Source organism: Diabrotica undecimpunctata, chromosome 9 (genome assembly GCF_040954645.1).
Source record: "Diabrotica undecimpunctata isolate CICGRU chromosome 9, icDiaUnde3, whole genome shotgun sequence".
NCBI classification, from domain to species: Eukaryota; Metazoa; Arthropoda; class Insecta; order Coleoptera; family Chrysomelidae; genus Diabrotica; species Diabrotica undecimpunctata.
Window position 1 is genome coordinate 18,670,092 of NC_092811.1, and position 27,225 is coordinate 18,697,316.

The following is a 27,225-nucleotide window of genomic DNA, read 5'->3' on the forward strand; positions in this document are numbered from 1 at the left end:
CTCCATCTTTCGTTGTGTCCTTCTCAATTTTTCGGCTGATGTTTTTGTGAGAGTTACGGTTTCTGCTCCGTATGTGAGGACTGGTAGAACGCACTGGTTAAAAGCTTTTCTTTTTAAATGGATCGGTATATTTGTTTTAAATACGTCTCTCATTTTTCCGAATGCAGCCCAACCCAGACTTATTCTTTTGAGTAGCTCGCATGTTTGGTTATCTCGCGTTAACCTTATTTCGTGACCCAAATACACATATTTTTCTACAAGTTCTATGGGCGACTTTTTGATTTCTATTAGCTCATTGGGGACGAGATTGGTCATCATTTTTGTTTTTCCATAGTTTATTTTTAAACCGACTTTCTGGGTTACTTGCTGTAGTTGTTGTAGCATAACTCTGGCTTCTCCTAAGTTGTCTGTTATGAGAACAATATCATCGGCATATCTGAGATGATTGAATATCTTTCCATCGATTCTAATACCCTTTGATTCCCACTCTAGCCTTTTAAATGCGTACTCCATGACTGTTATAAATAGTTTTGGCGACAAGGTATCTCCCTGCCGCACCCCTCTGCCAATTTTTATCTTCTCAGTGCAATGGAGGTTAACGGTTGTTGTCGCATTTTCGTATATATTTCGAATAATATTTGCATACCTTTGATATATTCTGCATTCTGATAGTGCTTTTAAGATAGCAACTGTTTCGACTGTGTCAAATGCTTTGTGGAAGTCGACAAAGATAAGAGCAAGGGGTCTGTTATATTCGATAGACTTTTCAACTAGAGTTTTAAGGCATTGCAAATGGTCGTTTGTTCCGTGTCCCGCTCGAAATCCTGCCTGTTCTTCTGATTGATAGAAATCGAGTTTTGCTTCTAATCTGTTTGTCAGTATTAGGTAGTTAAGTAAAGAGCTTGTATAGGTAGTTAAGCAAACTAATTGGCCTATAGTTTTCGAGATCTGCTTTATCCCCTTTTTTGTGGAGGATGATTGTAACCGAATTTTTCCATTTACTTGGAATGTTTTCACTATGCAGACATAGATTAAAAAGTGTTTGGATTCGGGACATCAAAAGTGGACCTCCTAGTTTAATTGTCTCAATGACTACACTATCTTCCCCCGGACCTCTATTATTTTTCATATTTTTGAGGGCATGTTGAATTTCCTCTCGTGATATATCTGGTATATCCTCCGATCCTACATTATGTACCTTTTGTATTGGTTGTTCGATGAGCTCTGGAATAAGTTGACTTTTATATAATGTTTCCATATTTGTCTTTAAGTTGGAAGATTTCTTTTTTGTCATTTTCTATTTTTCTCCTCAACGCTTTCATGCTTTTGTTGTCTTCTATAGTTTTTATAATTTTCTCGTTGTTGTATTTTCTAATATCCCGTCTGATGGCTTTAGAGATTTCTTTATTTATGTTGTTTATATCTTGTGAGTCAACATTTCCTTGACTTCTCAGCATTCTACGATCTTCCATTTTTTGTTTCGTTTCTTTACTATTTTTTTGTTCTTTTCCATGTTTAGGGCCAAATTTTTCCTGATCTTGTGTTAATGTATCTACTATTTCTTCGTTTAGGTTATTTATGTCTTCTCTTGTTGTATTTCTGAGTAAGTTACCTGTGATATATTTTTCAAACTCAAGTTCATTCCTTGGGCGCATCCAAGGTTTGAATTTTTTACTTTTTATCATCTTCAGTCTTTCGTGCTTAATATTGACTTCTACAGTTGCTCGGACCATTCTATGATCGCTTGCAACCGAAAATTGATTTAAGACTGTAACATCTTTGACTATATGTTTTTTGTCAGTGATGATGAAGTCGATCTCATTTTTTGTCTTTTGAGCCCCATAGGGGCTCTTCCAAGTCCATCTTCTATGGATCTTCTTATAGAAGAAGCTATTCATTAAATATAGATTGTTTTCTAATAGGAAATTTAAGAGTATTTCGCCCCTTTCGTTTCTACCTGGTGTGCCAAAATTTCCGAGGGCATTTTCAGCTGGGTCAGTGCTTATTCCTATTTTGTCATTAAAGTCGCCACATATTACCGTAAAATGTTCTTGGTCTTCTGAAACAGCTGTGTACAAGTCATCATAGAACTGTTCTATTTCTTCGTCAGCGTGACTTGATGTTGGTGCATAGACTTGAATGATCTTTATGGAGTAACGGGTGTTTAGTTGTAATTTTGCAAGTATAACTCTTGTGGAAACTGCTTTTACTGATATGATATTCTCAGCTAGTTTTTTATTAAGAGCCCAATGCCTCCATTCCCATAGTTTTCTCCGACATGATAGAAAATGTGACCGGATTTTAAAGTGGTTAGGCTTTCTTTGGTAGATGTTCTAGTAGATGTTCTTTAACATACAAAAGAGAGGATCGAGGGTAGGGCATAACGGAACAATAAAGCCATATAATTTTGAAAGATTGCAGCGTCTTAGATGCCGTAGGTAATGTTGTTACATAAAAAATAAAAGGGAATATTTAGGTAGCTAACTGATGTTTATGTATATATAACCCTCTTTTAAATCCAGAAGTCTAATTCGAGTCTCTAAAATCAGGATATATAAAATAGTGATCAAACCAGTGCTAATGTGTGGATACGTGACGAGAACGTATTAATTAGACCAGGATTGCTAGAAAAGCCATCAGAGGTATTTTCCGACTTACAGAGGTCCGAGTACTAACCAATACCGAACAGAGCTAATTCCAAGATCAAACACATATATAAAGATAGTAACGTCGTACAAGAAACTAAATCTCAGTGCTAAAGTTGCGCTGGCTTTATCCAAAGACTCTATAATAACTGCATTGCCAAGTTAAATTGGGAGGATGCCCCAAGAGAAAAAATGCCTTTAAGACTTCCACAAATGAAGGAGAAGGTAACATATGGTCAAATTTAGGAATAATGAGACTATCTACCGACCCATTATATTTATCAACACCTGCTATCCTACCTACAATCAATACTTATCTGTTGTGGAATATCAAATCAATTACATGTAATCAAACGAACTGGGCTTAAAAAAATTATCCAAGGAAAGGCACTTCAGAAATATTGACATAAATTTTAAAAACGTCATTTACCTGGCTGTATTTTCAATAGGAAAGGGAAGACAAAAAGAAGAAAAGGCAATAGAATCTTGTTCCGTTCTGACTATACGATGACGATGATCTTTATATAACATATAGGGAGAAAGAGAGAATAATGTTTATGTTTAATTTAGAATTCGCTGGTTTTCTCCCTTTTGAATTGGGTATGTATATGTATTACCATAGAAAATTAAAGCAAGAGAACTATAATTATAAAACGAAAAGATTACGAAATGAAAAGATTATATAAATCCCTTATATTTACACAGACTGTTTTACAAAAGGTGACCGAATGAGCATAAACGGACAGCTGTTTTACAAACTTAATATTATTAGACGCATTTAGGATCAATTTCACTCAAAATATGATATGCTAAAATATGATACGACACGAAAAAGGCAATGACTTTTACAGCTGATTGCCACATAAATATCAATGTAAACCAAGTATAATGATTTTTGCCACAGCAAATTTAAAATGTTCCATACTTTAGAAATTGTAGTTGTTGACTTTAATGTTTTTTCTAAATTTATTAAATTGGTCTCTTCTGTTGATTCGCTTGTATTTGGTTTTCATTTCGTTGATTTTAAGTGAAACATTTTTCGTGCACTTTGTTAAAGATGTTTGCGGACCGGAGAAAGTTTCTTATGAGATCCATATCATTAGCATATGCCAGGAGTGCTTTGTACCTTGGCCCGTTAATGGATTACATCTTAAATAGGCGTTATTTCTATTTTACTAAGCTGTTTATTGATTTTTTGACTATTTGAATCAAGAATCTGTAGTTTATTCGACTGTTGAATAAAACAGACTTTCTTGGTGCATATTGTTATCTCTGGATTTTTGTTTGCCGTCTCCTTATTACAACGATTTTGCTGGATATCGACATAGGGAACCTGGTGGTATGTACATGATGTTTCCATAACCAACGTTCGAAAATTTGTCTTACTGTAAAGTCATGATGATTTTACTAGAAAATATAGTGTTGTTTAATAATAATAAAGTTCAAGCAACAATTACTATATGCATTAACTTGGTACTGATATCTCTGCACTCCGCTAACAGATGGCAGTCCCGAAAACATTAAAACTCATGCTTCCCATTATCCAACGATTAGCCAGTCCAGTACTATACGCCTTATTATGGTACTGATATTGCTGCTGCCCCTCATAAGTGAATAGAATATGCAAGGAAGGTTTTGGCAATTTAATAGGATTTTGTGTGTTAGAATATTATTTTTCCGAGAAAGTAAAGAATATCAATTTTCTATCCGGATTTAATCCATAAATTATTAGAATACTATAAAATAATGATATTAACATAAAAAAAAAAACGGTCTACTAGTCAGTAATAAAGCATATAAATGTTCTTTAACATACAAATGAGATGACGTAGAGTAGGGCATAACGTAACAATAGACCCATATAATTTTAAAGGATTGCAACATTTTAGATATCGTAGATAACGTTGTAACATAAGAAATAAAAGGGAATATTCAGGAAGCTAACTGATGTATATATAACTCTTATAATACTTTTAAATTCAGAGGTCTAATACGACTTTCTTAAATCAGAATATATAAAACAGTGATTAAACCAGTGCTAATGTGTGGATATGTGGCCAGAACGCCAACAAAACAATGTACGTAAAACTCAGGTATTAATTAGATCAGGATTGCTAGAAAAGCCATCAGAAGTATTTTCCGACTTACAAAGGTCCGCGTACTAACCAATACCGAACGGAACTAATGCCAAGGCCAAACACATATATAAAGACAACAACGTCGTGTAAGAAGCTAAATCTCAATGCTAAAGTTGCGCTGGCTATATCCAAAGGCTCTATAATAACTACATTGCCAAGTTAAATTGGGAGGATGCCCCAAGAGAACAAATGCCTTTAGGACTTCCACAAATGAAGGGGGAAGGTAACATGAGGTCAGATTTAGGAATAATGAGACTATCTACCGACCCATCATATTTATTAACACATGCCTGTTCAACTACCTGCTATCCTACCTATAGTCAATACTCATCTGTTGGCGACTATCAAATCAATTACATGTAATCAAACAAACCAGGCTTAAAAAAAGTTATCTCAGGAAAGGCACTTTTAAAACGTTATTTACGTGACTTATTAAAATTTAAATTTTTAATGAAAAGTAAAATATTAGCCATTTGTTATGGGGTTCAGAGAAGAACCTTCACGATGTTAATTTTTTGAGATATGATTGGATGTTTTCTCTTCATTGCATACTGAGACGCCCAAGTGGTATTCTTCTGTGCTAACTTCCTTCCATACCAGTTTTACAAGTTTGACATCTTGGCGTCTATGCATGTGTACGATCTACCTTAAGCAATTTATTTGCCTAAACAATATCGTTATATGAGCTTTCTTTATTAAGTATGTGTTTATTCTTCTATACGGATTTGTAGCGATATGATAATGAGGTTAAAACAATTTTCCTATTATTTTCCTTTCAAATATTCGTAGTTCTTCCTTATCCGTTTTAGTCATTGTCCATGATTAGCATCTATGTATTAAAATGGGTAAAAAGTTTAAATTATGATCTGTATTTCTTTAGTGGCATTATTATTAACCGTGATTATTTATCTAAGATATTTAAAGTGTTCCATATTTACGAAATTGTAGTTGTTAACTTTAATATTTTATCAATATCTATTAAATTGGTCTCTTCTGTTGATTCGCTTGTATTTCTTCTTAGCTTGACGAATTCTTCTTTTTTCATTCTGTGAACTACTAGTGGGTTCTTTTTACGGAATTTTTTCATCACGTTTAGGTAATCATCAACGGTATATAAACGTTGTTGAAATTTTAGGGCATTTTCAAAATCTCCAAAATCACTACCATTGGATAAAAGCAATGACTAGGAAAGAAATAGCGTAATGTAATTTTTTCAATGGTAGGATGAGTTTCCAAAATCATTTTCAGAATCAAAACTATTTTAATGCTGCGGTTTTGGCCGCCACAAGAGTCTGACCACAAAATTACATGTTTTGCAGAAGTAACATTTTCTTCAATGTGTTTCTTAAGACAAATGCCTACGTCCTGGGCTCCCCGACCAGCTTCACCTTCTATCCAAATATAACAATGACTTTTTTATCCTTGGCGCTATGGATACCAAGGTTGTAAATACATAATTGACGCTTATAATATACAATATTTATTAGAATTCTCGAAAGGGGAAGAGTTTTTCTTTAAATCAAAACAAAAGGTTTCCACTTCTGGTTGATCGTTGCTTATCTTCATGTCTAGCTTTCTTTCTTCTAAGTGCACATTTTTTCTTTTGTTAACGCTTAATTGTTCGTTATCTGCGCAATTTTTAATTTCTAATTCGAAACAATCACATCTACTACAAGTATCTTTTTCAACTTTTTTCTTTGAAGATTAAATCGTGTTAAAAATTTTTTGTAAAACGAAAATTTAACAAGATCATTGTCTGCTTCTTCAATATACAATTCATACATTTTACTTAATGTTATGTCTTTTGTTAAGTATTCTCTTTCTGTGTTAGCTCTTCTGTAATGTGACTATTATAGAAAAATTTAAGCAATAACTGCCACTACTTCTTAACCTAAACGCCTCAACAAGTTGCCAACGTCACCATTGTTAACCACGCTTATGTACATATGTTGCCAAATATTCGATTTACAATCATTAAAACGCTCGCAAGAGGCGCTTGGTCCAAAACTAATACACAAAAATTAGTCGCTTGCTCTAGTTATGCAAAATTCAAAATCCAAAATAAAAAGAAAGGTACTTAATCTTTTTAAATATATCTGGTTATCCGTTACTAACAGGTTAATGGGATTTATTACGTAGATAGTTTATGCCTTTTTCTATCTTCTTCTTTAAGTTCCATCTTCTATCGAAGGTTGGAAATCATCATGGCTATACGGACTCTGTTGACTGCCGCTCTATAAAGTTCTGCACTACTGCATTCAAACCATTCCCTTAAGTTTTTAAGCCAGAATATTCTTCGTCTTCCCACATTTCGCTTACCTCGGATTTTGCCTTGCATAATAAGTTGGAATAATGCGTATTTTTGCCCTCTCATCACATGTCCTAAGTACTCAAGTTTTCGTCTTTTGATAGTTAATAATATTTCCGCCCCATTTCCTATCATTCTAGTTACTTCCACGTTTGACATTCTTTGAATCCATGATATTCGTAGGATTCTTCTGTAACACCAAAATTCAAAGGCGGCCAACTTATTCAGATGGACTTGTTTTAGTGTTCACGCTTCCAAGCCATAAAGAAAAGTAGAGAACACGTAACATCGAAGCATTCTCAGGCTCTAACTTTATATCCCGAAAACAAAGAAACTTTTAAAGTTTAAAAAATAATGCACGTGCTATTTCAATGCGTGTCATAATTTCTTTTGTTTGGTCTACATCTGATGTTATCCTGTTGTTCCTCTTTTCCACCAGAAAGCGCCATAATCCACAATTTAAGAAATTGGGGCTGGGTCTAGTGATGCATAACGCCGTTCATATAGCAATTTGTTGTCACATGTTTGTAGTTTTTCAAAAAATGAACTTCGATTTAAAGATTAAAACTTAAAACAAAATATAAAAACTTATTGAACCTTATTGAGAAAATTTCAGAAAAGAATAACTTTTGTGAAAGATTGTGGGACACAGTCATATTTTAAGATAAAAACTTCAATTCAGAGAGTGGACATTCTTAATAAATGTATAATCTAATATGGAAGCATGTTTATGTTTTACAGACTTAGAAAGCACTGAGCACACAAGTATTTATTTTTTTATGTACTAGGTCGTAAAATAAGTATACTCAAAACAAATAAATATTATCTACCAAGTATTCTACTCCACTTTAATATCAATGCATCAGATATATTATAAAGATTTCGTCGTAGTTGTAAATTAATAGGAGATAAAGCCAAATGTAGAGCATATAGTGAAATCTGAATATCTTAGAATAACTATATCGAGCGGGAACATTATTGATGAGCAAAAGGGAGACCCATCGCTGAGAAAGTGACAAAGCAATTTGGCAAAAGCAAAGGGTACTTTGTACTAAAGTACCCATACTCTAAAGCATAAGCAGGTCTTTTCGTACTCTTTTAGTACCTAAGTGATAGATTCGACCGTTACTTGATGGAAATTCATTTTATCTAACAATTAAACAGGTATGCGTTTACACGTCATATTTTGTAACTGAATAAGTTGAGGAGGGGATAACTGTTTGTCTCAAGTTAGTCATTCAGAATTATGTCTGTATTTTTTAATTTGCTAATTTCCATAGATTCTAATATTAATGGAATCTACAGATAGCTTAAGGCCTTTATTATAAATACACTTTTTTAGTAATAAAAATATATAAATAGAACCTAGAATACGCCTGTAAAAGTATGTAACCTTTGATCTCTGGGATAAACCCATCTCCTAAACAATGGTGCCGATATATGTACTTTTTTTAGTAGTAGGTAAAATTAGTAGGTAAAATTTTCTACACCTATTTTAACCTGTTTATTTCCTCATTATCAATATATATGAGTTGTAACCGATAGCACAAACTCATTTACTTATAGAGACTATATATTGACTATAGTTATTACTATACAAATCTGACTCGAAATATCGTCTTAAAATAACAGTAACAGAAAAGTGAAAGATTAGTCATTTTTTATGAAGTTTAAAGTAGAAACGTTCACGAAAATTGAAGTACTAATAAGACCACCGCAATCGGGCGTACCCTGGGTAATGAATAATTAAGTAATCGTTAATTCTTAAATCACCCGTTCAATATGTTTTTTGTCAAATTGGTCCTTTTTAGGACCAACTATTCTAATTATGTGTATAAATATTAAGAGTATATCTAGAGATAAAGACTTTCCACTTTACATATGCGCTTAACAAAATGCAGGAAGCACGTAGATGGCCAATCCTATGGTATTTGGTATTAAGCTAATCGCTGAAAATTACATATTAAATGCAGGCAAAGAAGCAAAGAAAAACTTATAATGAGAGAAAACAAAACCAGTCAGCTGAGAGAACCTTTCAACGATGTTGAGCTTGGATCCGCTATCCACGTATATAATGAACAATATTACGGCTCCTGGCTGAGGATCTGAGCACAAAACTATAAAATTGGAACTAAAAATACAACAATGGCTAATATTTAAAGTCTTTAGACAAGCAAAGCAAAGACAAAGTTGTTGCCTTGCTTAAACCTGGCAAAAACTCCAACGACCACAAAAGCTATCGGCCAATATATCTATTTATTTTGTCAGCTATACAGAATACTTCTGTACATGATCCTTAATATAAACCGATAATAGAAGAAAAACTCAAATTAAAAGACAAAAGTGGCTATATATGACAGGTTAGATCATATATGTCACAAATACTAAATCTTGCCCAACACAGCGAAGAGAAGTACGAAAAATATCAGGTATGAGGTATTTGTTAATCTAAATGCCGCTTATAAATAGTTATTTAAATAACTTATAAAATATTTAGTTATAAATTAGTCAGCCAAATTCAGGGAATATTAAGACTCACATCCATACATAAGCTCTACAATATCGTAGCTATCAATCCACCTAATATCCGAAGATAAGTAGCTAGAGAGCAAAAAAAATAAAGTCCAGATTCGTGACATCCACTCCACGAATACCAGCCCATTTTATGACTAGAATCAAGGAAAAACTGGCTATATCAACACATCTGCAAGATATACAAACAAAAATAAGCTGCTCCTCTCCATCTGATCCCTCGAACGGAACTTGCTTATGGTAGTTATCTTCCTTAAATCTGCCAGGAGGACTCTTGCCTGCAAACACCGGTTAACTTGTGTGCATGTGGGGTGGTACAAGACTTATCGCACTTTCTTAGTTAACTTTACCGTTCAAATCGCTCTTTTTGAAGGGATAAGGTTTATTTATGTGAACTGAACATGTAAAGTACAGTCAGTAAGCTATTACTTATAAAGATCATTGCAAATTTGACACTAACTCCACTTATATTGATTACATATTACTCCTAAATACGAGATAAAACATTCAGAAATATGTAATATTGGTGAAGTGGTATAATTCATGTTAGAAAAATTAATCATTCTTCCCTTTTTTGTGCACTACTACCCATTTTAACAAAAAAATATCTATTTTAGCACTTAAATATTTATTTTGAGATAACCTTCTATCCAGAATTAAAAAATAGAATAATAAGAAACAGAATCCAGAAAAAAATAAAATAATAAAATAGAAGAATTAAAATAATAAAAAAGCTGTATATAAGATATCATGAAACAATGGATGAAATAAAAGAAGTTCTTATTAACCGGATTCTTAAATAAAACGTATAAAGACATACTCACGTTAACAAAATACATTAGGAAATTTTCGCATATGAAAAAACACATCCAACTTGGTAATGAAATCCTTTTGTATCTATAAATCTATTTTTAGAAAAGCACGTACCTACCAAAAACAGGTATTTGGTAGTACACATATCTGTTACATACTGTAATGCGTATGAATGATAACAAAAGTAAGGAGTCTCTATATGAACCGTTTAGAATATACGCTGGAAATAAACGGCTTAATCCCATGGTTGCCAAACTATCAGAGCTTACTTAAACCGATATACGTATGGTTTCAATATACACGGAACAAGATCTGAACGACCCCTATAATATATACACGTGAACTAAGCGATATACATTCATGATACAGGGGTACTTAGGGGCTCCACAAAATTTTTAAAAATTGTGAAACTATACATGTTGACGAATCGACAGAGCCAATATTATGGAATGGTGAAGTGAGCTCCGTATATCGGTGGCCACTTGACCACGGAGCTCACTTGAACCTGAATTTTAACATGGGCGGAGTCCACTTTATGCCGTAGATATATATATATATATATATATATATATTTATATATATATATATATATATATATATATATATTTATATATTTATATATATATATATTTATATATTTATATATATATATATATATATATATATATATATATATATATATATATTAAAATATTTTATTAGCGTTAATAAAAATTTCCATTGTAATGTTATATTTTGCAAGCCCCTTATATATGCTATTCGTACACAGTATGTGACTGTGTTTTATCGCTATGGTTTTTTGCAGCAAAACAAAAAAAAAAGCAAAAAATGTTTCTAAAAACTAATTCTATAAATATACTAATTTCCAAGTGTTCACTAATTTTATTCGCTACTGTTTAATTGTTGATTATTGTTCATCATCATAAGTAGCTCAACAATCCGTTGTGGATCTTGGCCTGCTCACAAAGAAGTTGCCACTCCTGTTGATTCCTGGCAACTTCCCTCCATCTTCTAACCCCTAGAATCTGTAGGTCTTCTTCCACACCATCAGTCCATCTCATTCGTGGTCATCCTCTGCTTCTTGTGCCCGCTGGTTTTGAAAATGTTAATCTCTTGGTGTATTCGTGATCTGACATCCTAGCAATGTGTACAGCCCATCTAAGTTTCTCCACTTTAACAAATTTCACAATATCTGGATCGGTGTATAACTGATATAGTTCAAAGTTGTATCTTCGACGCCATAGCCCATTTTCATTTACGTCCCCAAAAATGTTTCTAGGAATTTTGTTGATTATTGTTAATTGTGTTTATTATGGAGCGTCAATCACGTAATTTAACCCGAGATGAATGTGTCCAAACAGTGATACTGTCGGAAGAAGGTGGGAGTTACCGAAGAATTGGTCATCGGTTTAATGTGTCCCACATATCCGTCTTACGGGTGTTAGAAAGATTCCTCGAAACAGGGGATCATACTCGCAGACCAGGGCAAGGACGAAACCGGGTAACTACCCCTATTCAAGATCGATTTTTAAGAATTTCTGCTCTTCGACAACAACAACAAATTAGTACTGAAACTATTCGCCAGCGACTTAGGGAATACAACTAAACACCTAGGATTGCCGCCCGAGGTCCTCTATTAAAGCATCGAAGGGGGAGACTACATTTTGCCAGAGAACACGTTAATTGGTTTGAGGTCGACTGGAAACGAGTGCTATTTACTGATGAATCCCGATTTTGTTTGCACAATAACGACAGACGTGTTCCTGTGTTGCGACGACCCAACGAACGATATGCTCAGTGTAACTTCTCACACACCACATTTTTTGGTGGACGATCCATTATGGTGTGGGGTGGTATTTCTTTGACCGCACGTACGGACCTAGTGGTCATACGAAATGGAGCTGTTACATCTGAAAGGTACATATTGGAGATCCTGGAGCAACATGTAGTACCATTCGCTCTTTATATCGGTGAAAATTTCTTACTAATGCAAGATAATGCCAGACCTCACGCTGCACAGATCATCATAAATTATCTAGAAGAGGTATAAATTAACACTATGGAATGGCCAGCACATAGTCTGGATTTAAATCCGATTGAAAATCTCCGGGATATTCTTGGTAGGCGATTAAGAGCGACACCGATCCAACCAAACAACTTACTAGGAAGTGGGAGAGAAGCTTATCCAGATTTGAAGAGAACTAGACCAAAATGAAACACGGCAATTAATTTTAAGTATGAGTCAACGATGTGAGGCAGTTATATGTAGTAGTAGTGAAAACACTCGTTAATAAGAATTTTTTCATATTTTAGTTTACTTTTCTTGTCATTATTTTTTTAGAATTTTCCGTTTTATTTTTTTTTTCTCCTGTACTTCAACATTTTCTGATGATTAGACAAATTGTTATAATTTTTAATTGTTATAAAATCATTTGGAGGAAAATCAAAATTTGGGTATGTATTTAATAGTGAATTCTAACATCATTTTTAATTTTCCTATAAGTAAGGTTATGTTTGGAGAAAAATTATGTATTTTTATTTAAAAAAATTTATTAAACGAAGTACATAATGGTATCTTGCTGATATTTACAACTAATTACTATTATCAATGAATACCTACCAATTTAGATAAATACTTTAGCTAAAAGCTAAGTAAAAGGTTAGATAATATTTTATTAGTATAAGTTTAAAACTCATAGGATGTTAAATTTATAATTCTGCTGTTTCAGACAATTCTCCTTGTTTTGGTTCTACTTCAACAATAAAAGATGATCCAAACATTATTGCTGGTCCAAGTTGTTCGATTTCCCCAGTGCTTGCTAAAGATATTACGACTATTCCTGAAGTACAATATTGTGACTCGGATTGTTTAATTCAAGATCCACATTACAAACCTTCATTAGACAGTGAGAGAACTGATAAAGAAAATGTCTCAAGTACTAAGGCAGGTATCGAAGAAAATTTATTAAATAAACCATTAACAGATACAGGAATTAAGCAAAAAAGAGGTCGAAGACAGAAAGCTAAACCTTTAAAATGGAAAAGAATCTGAAAGAAAAAACAGAAACCTAAATCCAAGACACCAAAGATATCAAACTGCGAAAAATGCTGGTTCCAGTGCAATGCACATTTTTTAGAACAACTTAGAAAATCAAAACAGCAAAAACAGTGAAAAGAATTTCTTCTTGTAATAACAGAAGGTATACCACCTTTAAGGAGAAGGATGCGAACAAAGAGTTCAAGGAAAGAAAAAACACATACAAAAATTTACTATTTAACTTATGATGGGCAAAAAATCCGAGTATGTAAAGCTTTGTTCTTAAAACTAAAATATTTGGTAAAACTCTTCCAAACTCTTTGGAAGAAATAACGCTTATAAAAAATACTTCCAATAACATGGACCAAAAAAAATAGCCTGCTGCAACTGTGTCGTAAAGGAGACATCCCAAAAGAATTTCACGGTTAGTACAAATCTTTGCCAACATTCAAATCAGCTGTAGACGAAGTTTCTTCCTTAACCAACAGTGGTGAAGATATTGAAGACTGAAGGAATTTGTTAATACATGCTATAAATTTTTTCTCGTATTAGTTTAAGATTAAACTGTTAAAAATATGTATTTCCGAAATATATCAACCTTCAAACTTTAATTTTTTTCAAATAATAATTATAACAAATTAATAGCTTAGTTTTAATGAGACAGTAAATATTAAAAGTTAATTTTCTTGGAACAAACAATGTATATTTCTAGATCGGTAGGTATAATAAAATTGCTATTTTTATTTATCATCAATATAAAATGGTTAGACAATCTACGAAAAAAGTTTTTATATCGTGTTATACACAAACATCAATTTTTCATTCGGTAGAACACGTAATAATCCCTTCTCTATAAATTTACCTAAAAAACACGACAAAAGATTCCTCACGATATGCCCAGCATGAAATCTCTCCGTAACAAGAACTGCCTTTTGTACTTAACAGCACACATATTTTCCACAAGCATTGTCTTCTCTATTGTATTTCTTAGAATGGGATGTGAGAGGCACACTCAATTCTTGGAAATCTAGTTTGGCTTCAAGTTATACAAGAAACAAGAAAAATGAGGCTTTGAACGAGACAATCCTGACAAGGGGCTTGAATGCAGCTTTTATTTTTGTTGACAGGGAAACTAATTTTACGCTGGTTTTAGTATTAAGTATTATAGTTATCAAATAGTGTAAAACGGTAGATAATTTATAGTTTATTTTTATGAACGAGAGAGTAATTAGCATAATTTTGACTGGTACCTCCGACCACTCCATGGGCGTGCTCAAGATTAATTGAAAAATTACTTTGAATAATTGTAAAAAATAAATGAATTATTTCAGTGTTATGTGTATGTAAACAAAAGTGACCTCTTTTATCACACACTATATTAGAACTGACTGGCCTACATTAAAAAGGGTTTTAAAAAATTCACATTTTTTTTAATTTTTAAAAATTACAAAAGAGAAAAAGAGTTTTTAAAACCGTCTAAGGTATGTTAAATAGATGAATAAAAATATTAATATAAAACTTACAGCTACTTGTTACAAATCCAAATCAGATTCAGAAGATGAACTTTCAGAACCAAGATTTATAATAACTGGCTCGATCATTTTATCAGTAATATTGTCCAGCTTCCAAATTTTTTCCTCTTCTTTAATAGTGTGATTTACTGCCTTTTCCCAGTTTTCAGGTTTTACATTATTTACGGCCTCCAAAAACAACTGTTTAACATCATGAATTTTAAAAGTGGTATTTTTTCTTGAAACTTCACTCTTTATCTGTGCCCATACCAGTTCAATCGGGTTTAATTCACAATGATATGGTGGGGATCTAAGTACTGTCATTCCACGATTTTTGGCAATTTCATCAATTTCGTATTTTTTAAATTTTTCTTTATGAAGGGCACACAACGAATAAAGTTCCTTTCTTATAGATCCGGGATGGTACGTAATATTTTTTGAACTCAGCCAATTCTGCAAGTCTTTTTTTAACCACTTGGTTGTGGGCAGTCCTTCTATAAGTCTGGAGTGATAACTTGCATTATCCATTACTATTACACAGTTCTTAGGCAGAAGATCTATCATTTGTTCGAACCATTTTTGAAAGACATCAACGTTCATGTCTTCATGGTAGTCACCGGTACGAGTTGATTCAAAAGTTAATAAACCACCTTCAACAAAACCGTCTGAACTGCCAATGTGTACTATTATCAGCCTGCGTCCCTCTCCTGACGGTGGGTTTAAACCAGTAGATAAGTTATTTACAAAAGCGTGCCTTTGACTTGTAACAGTTTCATCCTGCCAAAATCTATTTGGTGTATGACCCTCGTTGATCCATGTTTCATCAAGATAAAATATTTTTCTTTTTTGGTTTCTCATTTCCTTTATGGTTCTTAAAAAATGTCTTCTCCATATGACAATATCGCTTCTTTCTAATAAAATAGACTTTCTGGGATTCTTTTTCCAGCGGAAGCCTATTTCTTTTAAAAGTTTTCATAACGTATTTCGACTCATTTCTGGGTAATCCTTATCATCTCGAACTGAGACAAGAACTTTATCCAATGTTGGAAATTCTTGTCTAAAGAAGAATTCATGCACTTTCCGTCGAAGTCCTTCTTTAAAATGATATTCTATTTGAAATTTTGGTTTCCCTGGAGCATTACGTGGCATTTGAAAACTACCACATTTCTCTTCTTTAATAACTCTGTAAATCGTAGATTTCCCAACACCAAGTGTACTGCTAACTAACTCAACGGTCTCATCAACACTTTCACATAAACGTTTGTCTGTAAATGATTTAAAACAATTAAATATTAATGTTTTTTCATTAACTGTTAAAGGACCAATTTTTCGGCGTTTACACGGCACTTCCAAATTTTCCATAACACTAGTATACACAATAAACTGCACCTTGCAACTGAAGTACCTACTTTTAGTGAACTGTTAAGAATTTTGAATACGCCACTTGGACCTTCCTACAAAATGGAAAAACCCACTATCACATTTTCTGTGGAATAAGTTTAGAAGGTAATTATCTAGTTAATTACTGTCGTAGATTCCTGGAATTAAAGAATTAAATGTTTGATTGTTGAAACCCTTACTTCGTGGAATGCACTCATTTCAGATAAAATAAAACGTTTTATTTTATCTAAAGAATTAAACTTTATTTTGCAAATAGGTAGGTACTTATTAAACTTTTATTGGTTATATATAACCAATAAAATAAACATCTTACATTTCTTGCAAATTCATTAGTACCTGTTAACCTCCATCACTCCGACACTGGCAACCTTATTTAGGGATTAGTAACCCTCACAACTATTGTATTCTATTCTGCTCCAACCTTTATACCTGGTGGTCATAGTCAATTTAAAATTGTTTTCCTATATACTTCTGTAAACTTGTTGACAAATATCTGTTTTTCATTGAGTCACCCGTATCAACAGTTTAGGGATTTGCATACATAATTTATTGTTTTATTACTCTCTCATACATAAAAATACACTATAGTAGGTACACATCTAAATAAGAATATAATTAATTAATCTGTAAATATAAATTTTGACAAGAATAGAAAAATCAAGTTTTAAATAAGGTATGACTATTTATTAAAGCGAGGCTTCTATACTGGCGTTGTATTACTTTTTTGTCTACAGTAAAATGCTAAGGTGAGCGTCACCGAAATCGCGCCACAATACGGCGTCGTCACGGGTAGCGTCATAGAGTAGCGGTTCTTGACATCGATTCACTACTCTCGATCTATTCGTTTCGTGTCATCATATATTTACTCTAAGCAGGTTTACTCATATGGACTTCGCGCTTTCTGAATATTCTCGCATGTATAACCTAAAATATTTTTAATAATTGTGACATTAAGCTAATCAATCTATGGTGATTACAGTGTTTTTGGTATCGGAACGAAGGTCGATAGTAGCCATTCTGTAGGTATCTTACCAGATTTGGATATGTTGTTAAAAAAGATAATTATTGCGCTTAAATTCGGGTCTGTGACAGATTTTAAGTTGTTTCTAAAATGTTGGACTTTTTTGGAGCTTCCTCGCCATCAATTTATGTTGGTTCTTATATCAATGAAAAGATCTTAGATCAAAGATATATTTGGTCCATATTTGTTTTGTTTCAATTGGGTTATTAATAGGTTTATTGTTTTTGTCAATTAATCGGTTAGGTGTGTGTGTTTCTGATTTTTCAGATAATTCTCTAACTTGTTTATGTAAATTATTAAAATCATGTTTTTTCTGCAATTCCTCCACTTCAATGTATGTTTTCAGTATTCACTTTTCCTTAGTCTCTTTTATTTTGTTCCTTATGAATGTTTTTCTCTTTATTTATCTGGATCTTTGTTTCTATATTTTTTTCTGTGTTCCATGATTTTCATTATTTCTTGTGTCATCCAAGGTTTTCGGCTTTCTTAATTTTTTGTAGAGTTTCGTTTTGTGTCTTTATAACTTTTCTTTACATAATGTTCACATTCTCAACTTTTATACACAAAACAATATAAATTTATTATTTTATAACCAATATTTACATGTTTTTGTTTTACGATTACTTGATATACTCTGAGTATTGCGATACTTAAGTCGCTTTACAGTATCAGAAAATTTAGCAGCGAGTTAAAATATATATAGGACGTCGGCACCATCATCATCATTTTGGCTTTACAACCCTGTGTGGGTCCTAGCCTGCCCAATATTTCCATATTTCTCATGTCTTCATCAATGTTATCTAGGAATCTTGTTCTGGGTCTTCCTCTTCTTCTTTGACCAATAGGTCTATCAAGGAATCAAGGAGCGTTTTTCTAGCTGGGTCGGTTTGCTCCATCCGCATTATATGGCCTACCCACCTCAGACGTTCTATCTGTATGTGTTTTACGATATCTGGTTCCTGGTATATCCTATAGAGTTCGAAGTTGTATCGTCTTCTCCAGACACCATTTTCATTTACCGCTCCATAGATGCGCCTTAGTATTTTTCTTTTGAAACATCCTAATATGTTTTCATTGCTTTTTGTTAAAGTCCAGGTTTCTGAACCATATGTTAGGACTGGGCGTATTATTGTTTTGTAGAGTTTTACTTTTGTATTTCTTGATATATCTGTAGATTCAAAAAGGAGATTAAGCCCAAAATAGCATCTATTAGCCGTGCAAATTATGCGGTAGTGTCATTTTCAGTATTGACGAGCGTTTCCAGGTATACAAATTCGTTAACTGCTTCGATGACGTCATTTTCTATAACAAGTGGCCGTAGTGTTTGTGGTTGCGTACCTATTTTCATGTATTTTGTTTTATCGGTGTTTATCATTAAACCCATTTCTGTAGCCGCTTCCTTTAATGCTACGTACGCCTCTCGTGCTGCGTTTTCCATTCTCCCAACAATATTGATATCATCAGCATATGCTAAGATTTGCACAGATTTGTTATATATTGAACCGGTAGTTGTGATTTGTGACGTGATTACTTTTTCCAGAGCTAGATTGAATAGTATACAGGAGAGTGGGTCTCCCTGACGTAGCCCGTTATTTGTTTTAAAAGGTTCAGAGAGTTCCCCCTGGATTCGTACTTTGCATTCAACTTCTTCAAGGGTTAGTTTGATTAAACTTACCAACTAATTTAGTACTCCTAGGTCTATCATTGCTCTAAACAATTCTCTTCTATTTACAGAGTCGTAGGCTGCCTTGTAGTCTATAAATATGTGGTGCGTGTCTACACCGTACTCCAGTGTTTTCTCTAGAATTTGTCTCAGGGTTGAAATCTGATGAATTGTTGATTTACCACCTCTGAAACCAGCCTGGTATTGTCCTATTATTCGCTCTGCATATGGTGCCATACGATGGCATAGTATATTGGAGAATATTTTATACGCTGCATTTAGGAGCGTAATTCCTCGATGGTTAGATCATTCAAAGATATCTCCCTTTTTCTGTATGGTGCAAAGTATTCCAATATTCCAATCATTGGGAAGGGACTTCTGTATCCATATTTCTTTTATAAGCTGCTGTAGCGCTATTATGATATCGCGGCCATCTTCTTTATATAATTCCGCTGGGAGATTATCTATTCCGGGTGATTTGTTTCTGGCTAGTTTGTTTACAGCGTCTTTAATTCCACGTCGGCACCATTCCCTTCCTTTTTGAAGCAATGGATAATCACTATTTTTTTAAATTAAGCAAGCTTGTATCTCTCTCCTTTATCTCTTTTGGTGTAAAAAGAATGGATGCCCGAACGATGGCTGGAGGTTTCAGACAATATTTTGAATAACCGCTTTGCTTCTTTAAAGAGAATTTTCCATTTGTTCTAAATTTATTTCTAGATTAAAACAAACATTAAGCGTAAATGTATAGCATTTTTCACATAAAAATGCTGGCACGTCATTTAAGATTTACGACGTCAGAACCCCACAGCGTTGCCAAAACATCAGAATAGTTAGTAAGTGAGGAATTTTTAAAATGTCAACTATTTGTCAAACTATTATATAAACAGTAAATACACTTAGTTTTAAGACTACTGCAACACACTAAAATACATAAGAAAACATTTTAATACAAAATTATATATTCTAAATTTTAAACTTACCTCTTTTAGGGCTGTAATAGTAAAGACGTCCCGACATTATTTCTTGTTCAAAATTATCTATCTTATACGAAAGCTTATCAGCTTTCTACAGACTATTTATTTATTTAAACATAGCACAATCACAATACACAACAATAATTAGTTTTTAAAGCTATTAATCTAAATTTAATATGTATTTATAAATACAATTTATTAATATATATTATATTATGACCAAATTGTGTAAGAAACCAAAACGGCAAAAAGCGGCAACACTCTATACACTTTTGCCACACGCTGAACTGTCAATAAAATTTGAAGTATTCCGGTATCAGTTGCGTACAATTATCTAATCTATTTAATTAAAATTATTATTTTGTGCAATATTAGACTTGAAGAGTTATTTCATAAAATTTATATTATTAATAATAACAAATGTTTTTGGTTATTTAATCAATATAATTCTAAAATTTTATATATAATGATGATTACATTCTTCTGATTATTACACCATGTTGACGCCTATGAAAGATCGAGCAGTTCCGTATGGGTTTCGTATTATTAGCTGTGTTAGGAAAATTTGAACTCTAAGGTTGACGTTCTGGAAATTTTAAATACAAGTGACGTCACTTTGTATAAATCGTGACGTACAAGTGTTTTACTTTGAAAAATGGTATATATATTTATTCTAATATTTTATTTTTTTTAAGGGTTAAGTGAATAATGAAATTTTGTACTTATTGTTGAATTTTCAGGGTTTATCCCTCAGTTTTTGTGCAGTATATTTTAGATTAATTGCATCGTTTATTTGGATGAAAGGTCATATATCTGCAGTTTGATTACATCAAGCACACTGGGGAACTATTTTATCAATGAATGAGAAATATGAAAAATCGATAGTCATTCAATTTATTAGAGAGATATTTCAAAGCTTAATAACTTTATAAATTGACAGAAAGGAATTATACAAAAGTATTTTGTTTATAAACTTAAAAACCGTATTTAACAGAAAAAGATACATTACAAAAATTAATAGTTTTTAAAGTAATTGATTTTCTGGTTAGCTATGCTTTAAAGCACATCGCCGCAGTTACTGGTTTACTGAGTATATCTATTTAAAATAAAAGAAAAACAAAAACGTTTATTGCCCTAATAAACAAAAGGAAAATTGCCCTTTTCTTTTTCCAACTATGCCACCGACAATTGTCTGTCACCTTCGGATGCCTGGATGTGGGTTCCTAGATTTCTGCTTCAGTAGGTGTTTTTTTCGGCACTATATCTGCGATAACTGTTTATGGTTGTTTTCACGAACCACTTGGCTAGACCCTAATTAGATGGTCAATCAGTCGGTATGTTTTTCGGAACAATCCATGTGCTCTGTTGTTGGCGGATATATCTCTGACAGTTATCCAGTTTAGTAAAAAACACAGATCCCTCCAATCAAAGTACTAGCTACATGAAACTTCTCTTCGTTTAGTAGATAACCAAAAAATCTTAGATATAAAGTTTGATAAAAGAATGTCCTGAAAAAACCATATACACCTTGTCTTGGTGTCTTTAGATCCAGTCCATCTAAAAGTCTTTATATCGAAGTCTGCGAACCTCTTCTGAATCTTAGGAGACAAAAACTCCTTTGGAATTTCTTTGCAAAGGTCTCTATTAACCTTTTAAATCCAGCTGCCAATCTTGTGACCAAACACACACAATTGGTGCCCAAAAACCAAGGTCGGTATGCCCAATTGACTGTAAATTACACCAGTTAATTGACAATATAGACTTCTCAAACATGACCTCTATTTATATCTCTTAAAACCCGTTTTATATATTGCTATATATTGCTTTTTATATATTGCTATATATATATATATATATATATATATATATATATATATATAATTGCTACCACATACCTTATATAATTTTGCTGGTATTTCGTCAACTCCCGGAGCTTTATTGTTTTTCTGGACCTTAATAGCTTCGAGATCTTCTACTCCATTCTCTACTAAATTCTCTTCTACGTAATTCTTACCTATTTCATCGTCCATGCTACTTGTGTACCAAGTAGGGTCTGAAAATAATGTTTCCAGGTTTCTGTGACTTTTTATCTTTTTTAGGTATTCGTAAGCTCTTCTAATCTACTTTCCGTCTTGCGACTTCAAATGATGTTCGTCTTTCCCGTATTCTTCTTGTTATATACATTTTGTGTGCTTCATTTCTTTCCTCTATTGCTTGTTTGCACTCTTCATCGAACCATAATCCTCTTTTTGCCTTTTTCTTGTTTCCCAGGGTGGACGCTGCCGCTGTCAGTACTGCTGTTTTGATATTATTCCATTTGCCCTCTATGGAGTGCAGTTCCAACATCTTTAACTCATTTGCGACTTCTTCTTTGAACTTCTCTTTACATTCCTGAATCTTCAGTTTTTCCAGGTCCAGTTTGTTTGTTTTTTGTTGTCTTTCGTTTCTTTCTTTGTTAACTCTGCATCTAAATTTGGTTTGGAGTAAAAGGATCCACAGCATGCTCTTTGTCGTCTTCTAATATCTAAAATACTACTGGATGCCCTTTTGTCTATCAGTACATGGTCGATTTGATTGGTTGTGCTTTTATCTGGTGATATCCATGTTATTTTATGTCTTTATGTGGGAAGTATGTGGAACTTATAACCATGTTTTTACTGGTGGCAAAATTTATCAAAAACTCCCCATTCTCGCTTGTTTCATTGTGCAGTGGGTGTTTTCCTGTTGTATCATAGAACTGCGGCTCCTTGCCCATTTTAGCATATTTTCATATCACCCAATATAATCTTGATATCACTTTTGGGCGCATTGTCATCTCCAGCTGTTGGTAGAAGGTTTCCTTTGTATGTTGTTCTTGTTTTTCTGTTGGGTAGTGAATGTTTATCATTGTTAGGTTGAAGAAGTAGGTGCAAATTCTTAACTTTCCTTTCCCTATCCTTTGTATCCTGTGGTGCATATCCTTTCCCTGACTGCCTGAAAGTCTATGATTTTTGACTTAAAATCATTATCCACCATAAATGTAACTCCACATTCTTTGCTTTCTTGTTTCATCCCACTATATAGAATTGTATCCGTTTTAGTGTCTCTGACACCTTTCCCCAGCCATCTTGTCTCCTGAAGAGCAGTAATCATGAGCTTATATTTTTTTAGTTCTTGCAGAAGTGCGTTTTGAGCTCCTGGTTTATTTAGTGTCCTCACATTCCAGTTTCCAAATAAATATAGTCCATGTTTTGTAGCTTAAGTCGTTTCCGAAAGTTCCGTCCTGTATTCCGAGGCAAATATTCAGGTTTCATAACCCACTAGTCAGCCCACTGCCCAACCTTGCTCCTTTACTCGGGCTTAGGACCGGCAGTGGCGACTCCTGAGCTACTCGATCCACCCATTTGTCACCACAGGCGGAGTTAAGCGCTATATTTTACCTACTGTCAAAACTTTAAGCAAATCCATGCACATAAAAAGAATTCTGAGCAGAAAACCATCGTATTCTGGACTATTATAGTTGTTTATTTTTTAATAATTTCATTTATAATACAGAGTTTTGGTATACTTTTTTACTACTTTAAAGCTCTTTACCTTTCTCTTCATTCAGTAAATAAAATAAAATATAATTTTTAAAGTTCTCTGTTTAACGATATCTTAAAGACAATAAAAAACCAAAAACAATACTCTATTGGTAAATAACTGTAAAAAAGCAGGTGTAATATTGTTTTACCGTAAAATATTTTATCCACTCTGACCTAACTGCGGAGTAAAAAAGGTCAACAACAGGAAAGAGCAAATTGAAATACGGCTATATATTATGTTAAAAATTTAAGGATATTGAAAATCGATTTTGTTATATTAGGTAAAACGTATAATGCTGGAAGGACGGATGGTGACATTTGGGGTCAACAAGTAATTTTCCATCATTAATAATATACTCAGCGGTAAATATTACTTAATTTATTATATGAAGCAATTAGTGACAATTAGAAGTATTTTATTGTTTACTCGGAAATAAACGCTTCTATTTTATTAGATAGTATTAAAACAACATTACGACGAGAATACAGTGATGAGTGTCTTACCACCCGGCAAAATAGCGGAAAGGATAGAAGATAGATTAAGTTGTGAGATAGTACGAGATAAGGCTAGTTATTAGACGTGTCTATTTGACTTCAGTCATAATTATACGGATGACCTCGAAAATATTTTATTTTAGTAATTTCTGATGTTAAAATAAATGATTGAATAAATTAAGATATATTATAGTAAAAAAGCATTAATTAGTAGCGATTTTAAATTATAAATCTTTAAGTTAGTTAATAATAGAAATATTTGACGACACTAAAGGTAGGTATGTTCTTTTCGAAAACAATTTTTGTATGTTAAATTGGTGTAATAGTTAGACACGTGGTCTATTGACAAGAAGGTTGGGGTTCAATTCACACCAAGGATAAAATTTTTGTTTTATTCAATCAAAAAATAATAAAAAATATGATACATATTAGGTAACAAGTTTTCAAAAAACTCATTATTTACAATTTATTCTTATTCCATTGTTATAAAATAGAAATACAAAATAATTCAAATTAAATTCCAGTTTTACAGTCTTCAGTTGTAAATGCAAAATAATCCGGTGAAGACTGTTTAATGTCAAATCCATCACTAAATTCTCAGTGATAATATCAATTCCTCTATACAGGTAATGATTTTCAAAACAATTGACAACATTGGAATGAATGCGCGCGAACAGCTGCCTGCTTTACAGCTAACCAAATCATCAAGCCTTCAGCCATCAAATAATAACGTTTTATTGAAAAAACAATTCGTAAAAATGGTTTTAACGGTCGAGGAAAAGTGCAAATTGTTGTCTGGCATGTGAATGGATTATCAGACAACATGATTAGACAACAATTTGTAAATATCTTTCCAAATAGGCCGGCTCCAGCACGATCAACAATTCAGTCTACTATCCGTAATTTTTTTTACTTATGGATCAGTGGATCAGTGTTCGCTCCAAGAGGTGTTCGTAGACGAAAGGAGGTAAATCCAGATTTGGAACTAAGGAACACTTTGATTGGTGCAAGTATTGAGCAAAATCCTACCCAATCAACATCTCGTCTCGGAGAACAATATGGAATTTCAAGATTTAAAGTAGGTAAAATTTTAAAAAGACATGAATACCGTCCCTATAAACTTCATAAATCCAACGAACAATTCCCTGAGGATTAATATAGACGTTTAGAATTTTGTCAAACTGCAATGGAAATGTCACATCAAGATGAACATTTTTTAGAGAACGTTTTGTTCACCGATGAATGTACGTTTTCATTGCATGGCCGTCACAATTCAATGAATGGCGGTATTGGTCTCGAGGAAATCCTCGTCAGATTTATGTCGCTCGTAACCAGCGTTCTCGAAAAGTAAATGTTTGGGGAGGCATAATAGGGAATCATGTCATTGGTCCATTTTTTATAGACGGTATGTTGACTGGGCGGAAATACTTGGAACTTCTGCAAAATCAAATTGTCCCAGCCCTTCGTAATTTACCAATACCTTTCGATTCCATATGGTTTCAACACGATGGTTGTCCTGCACATAATTCTCGCATCGTCAGTAAATATCTCAGTGCGACTTTTCCTAATCGATTGATTAGTGGTCACGGAGATATTTTTTGGCCTGCAAGATCACCTGATCTTGCACCTTATGACTTTTTTAAGTAGGGATATATCAAGTCCAAACTATATGGGATTGAAGACGATAGGCCTAATTTTCTCCAAGAATTAAGAGAAAAGATCTTTGATTCAATGAGAGGTATTAGTCCAGAAACATTAACTAATGTTAGACGAAACTTTTATAATAGATTGGGTTATTGTTCTGCTACAAATGGAGGCTAATTCGAACATTTTTTGTAAATACATTTCATTAGAATAAAATACGTTTATTTAGAATATTTTTATAGAATTTCTACCTATTTAAACATTTTTTGTAAGTACATTTATTTAGAACGTTCTTTTATGTTTGAAGAATTTTTACTTTATTTTCGAAAGTACATTGTTTTTTCAATAAGATTTTTATGTTTTACTATAAACACTTCTAATAAAGACTGAAATAAATGTTTAGTGATTTAAAGCAAAACGATATAATATCTGCATAATTTCAAATTTTAATTTTTAAAAAAGTAAAACCTCCATGTTGGATTCGAACCATAAGCGCCTGGATGAGAACATCGTGCCTTGAACTCTGATCCACCAGACTTTTATAATTATTTAGTGACAGTTTGCGTTATTGTTCTGCTGCTGTTCAGATCATAGTAGAAATTATTCTTGGTTAACAATTTAAAACTTTAGATTCAATAATCACTATTAATTAAATTATTTTATTCACATTTTTGCTTTATTGTGGTCAATCAGTTTTTACTTTATGCGAAATTAAAAAATGGAAATACATCACACATACAACGTTACACATAATAATTATGACCGAGGTGATTTAGCTCGAACCTATCGTCTAAAGGTGTGAGACTATCGATATTGGTAATGAAATGTAATGTAAATTATAGGTTTCTATCGATTATTTCTCACCTCTATGAGTTTCATCTCTTTTTTTTTACAATGTAACTGTGTTTTCTATCTCTTACGTTAAAAAGCCATGTTATGCGAGGAACTTAAACGATTGTGCTGCCAACTGCTATCAAAATAGATAACTAACAAAATGGGGATAAATGTCAAAAATTTTAATAAACAGAGTTTAAAACTGGTATAAATATCATAAAATTTTAAAAATAATAAGCGATAAGAAAAAAAATAATATTTTATGAAATAGAAGGGAACCAGGATGTTCCGTTTACGAAATTTTTTTCTCAAATCTATGGGAAATGCTTTCGTATTGGTAGAGGCAAATAGATGTGAATATGTATGTGAACCGGTTTAAATAAGGTGAATCGAAACATAGGGTATTTTTGTTTACAATTTATAATATTCCTTTGTAACAAATTATAAAACAATTTGTGGTAATTATGTGACACATCGATAGCTTTTCTACCAAAAAAGAGAAGAATCTGCAGTAGCATTGATGCATTCTGATATTATTATCTTAAGATCATCAATATTGAACATATTATGTTCAATATTGATGATCTATATAAATAGATGCATCTATATAAATATATCAGATGTATAAGTCTAGCCGATATAT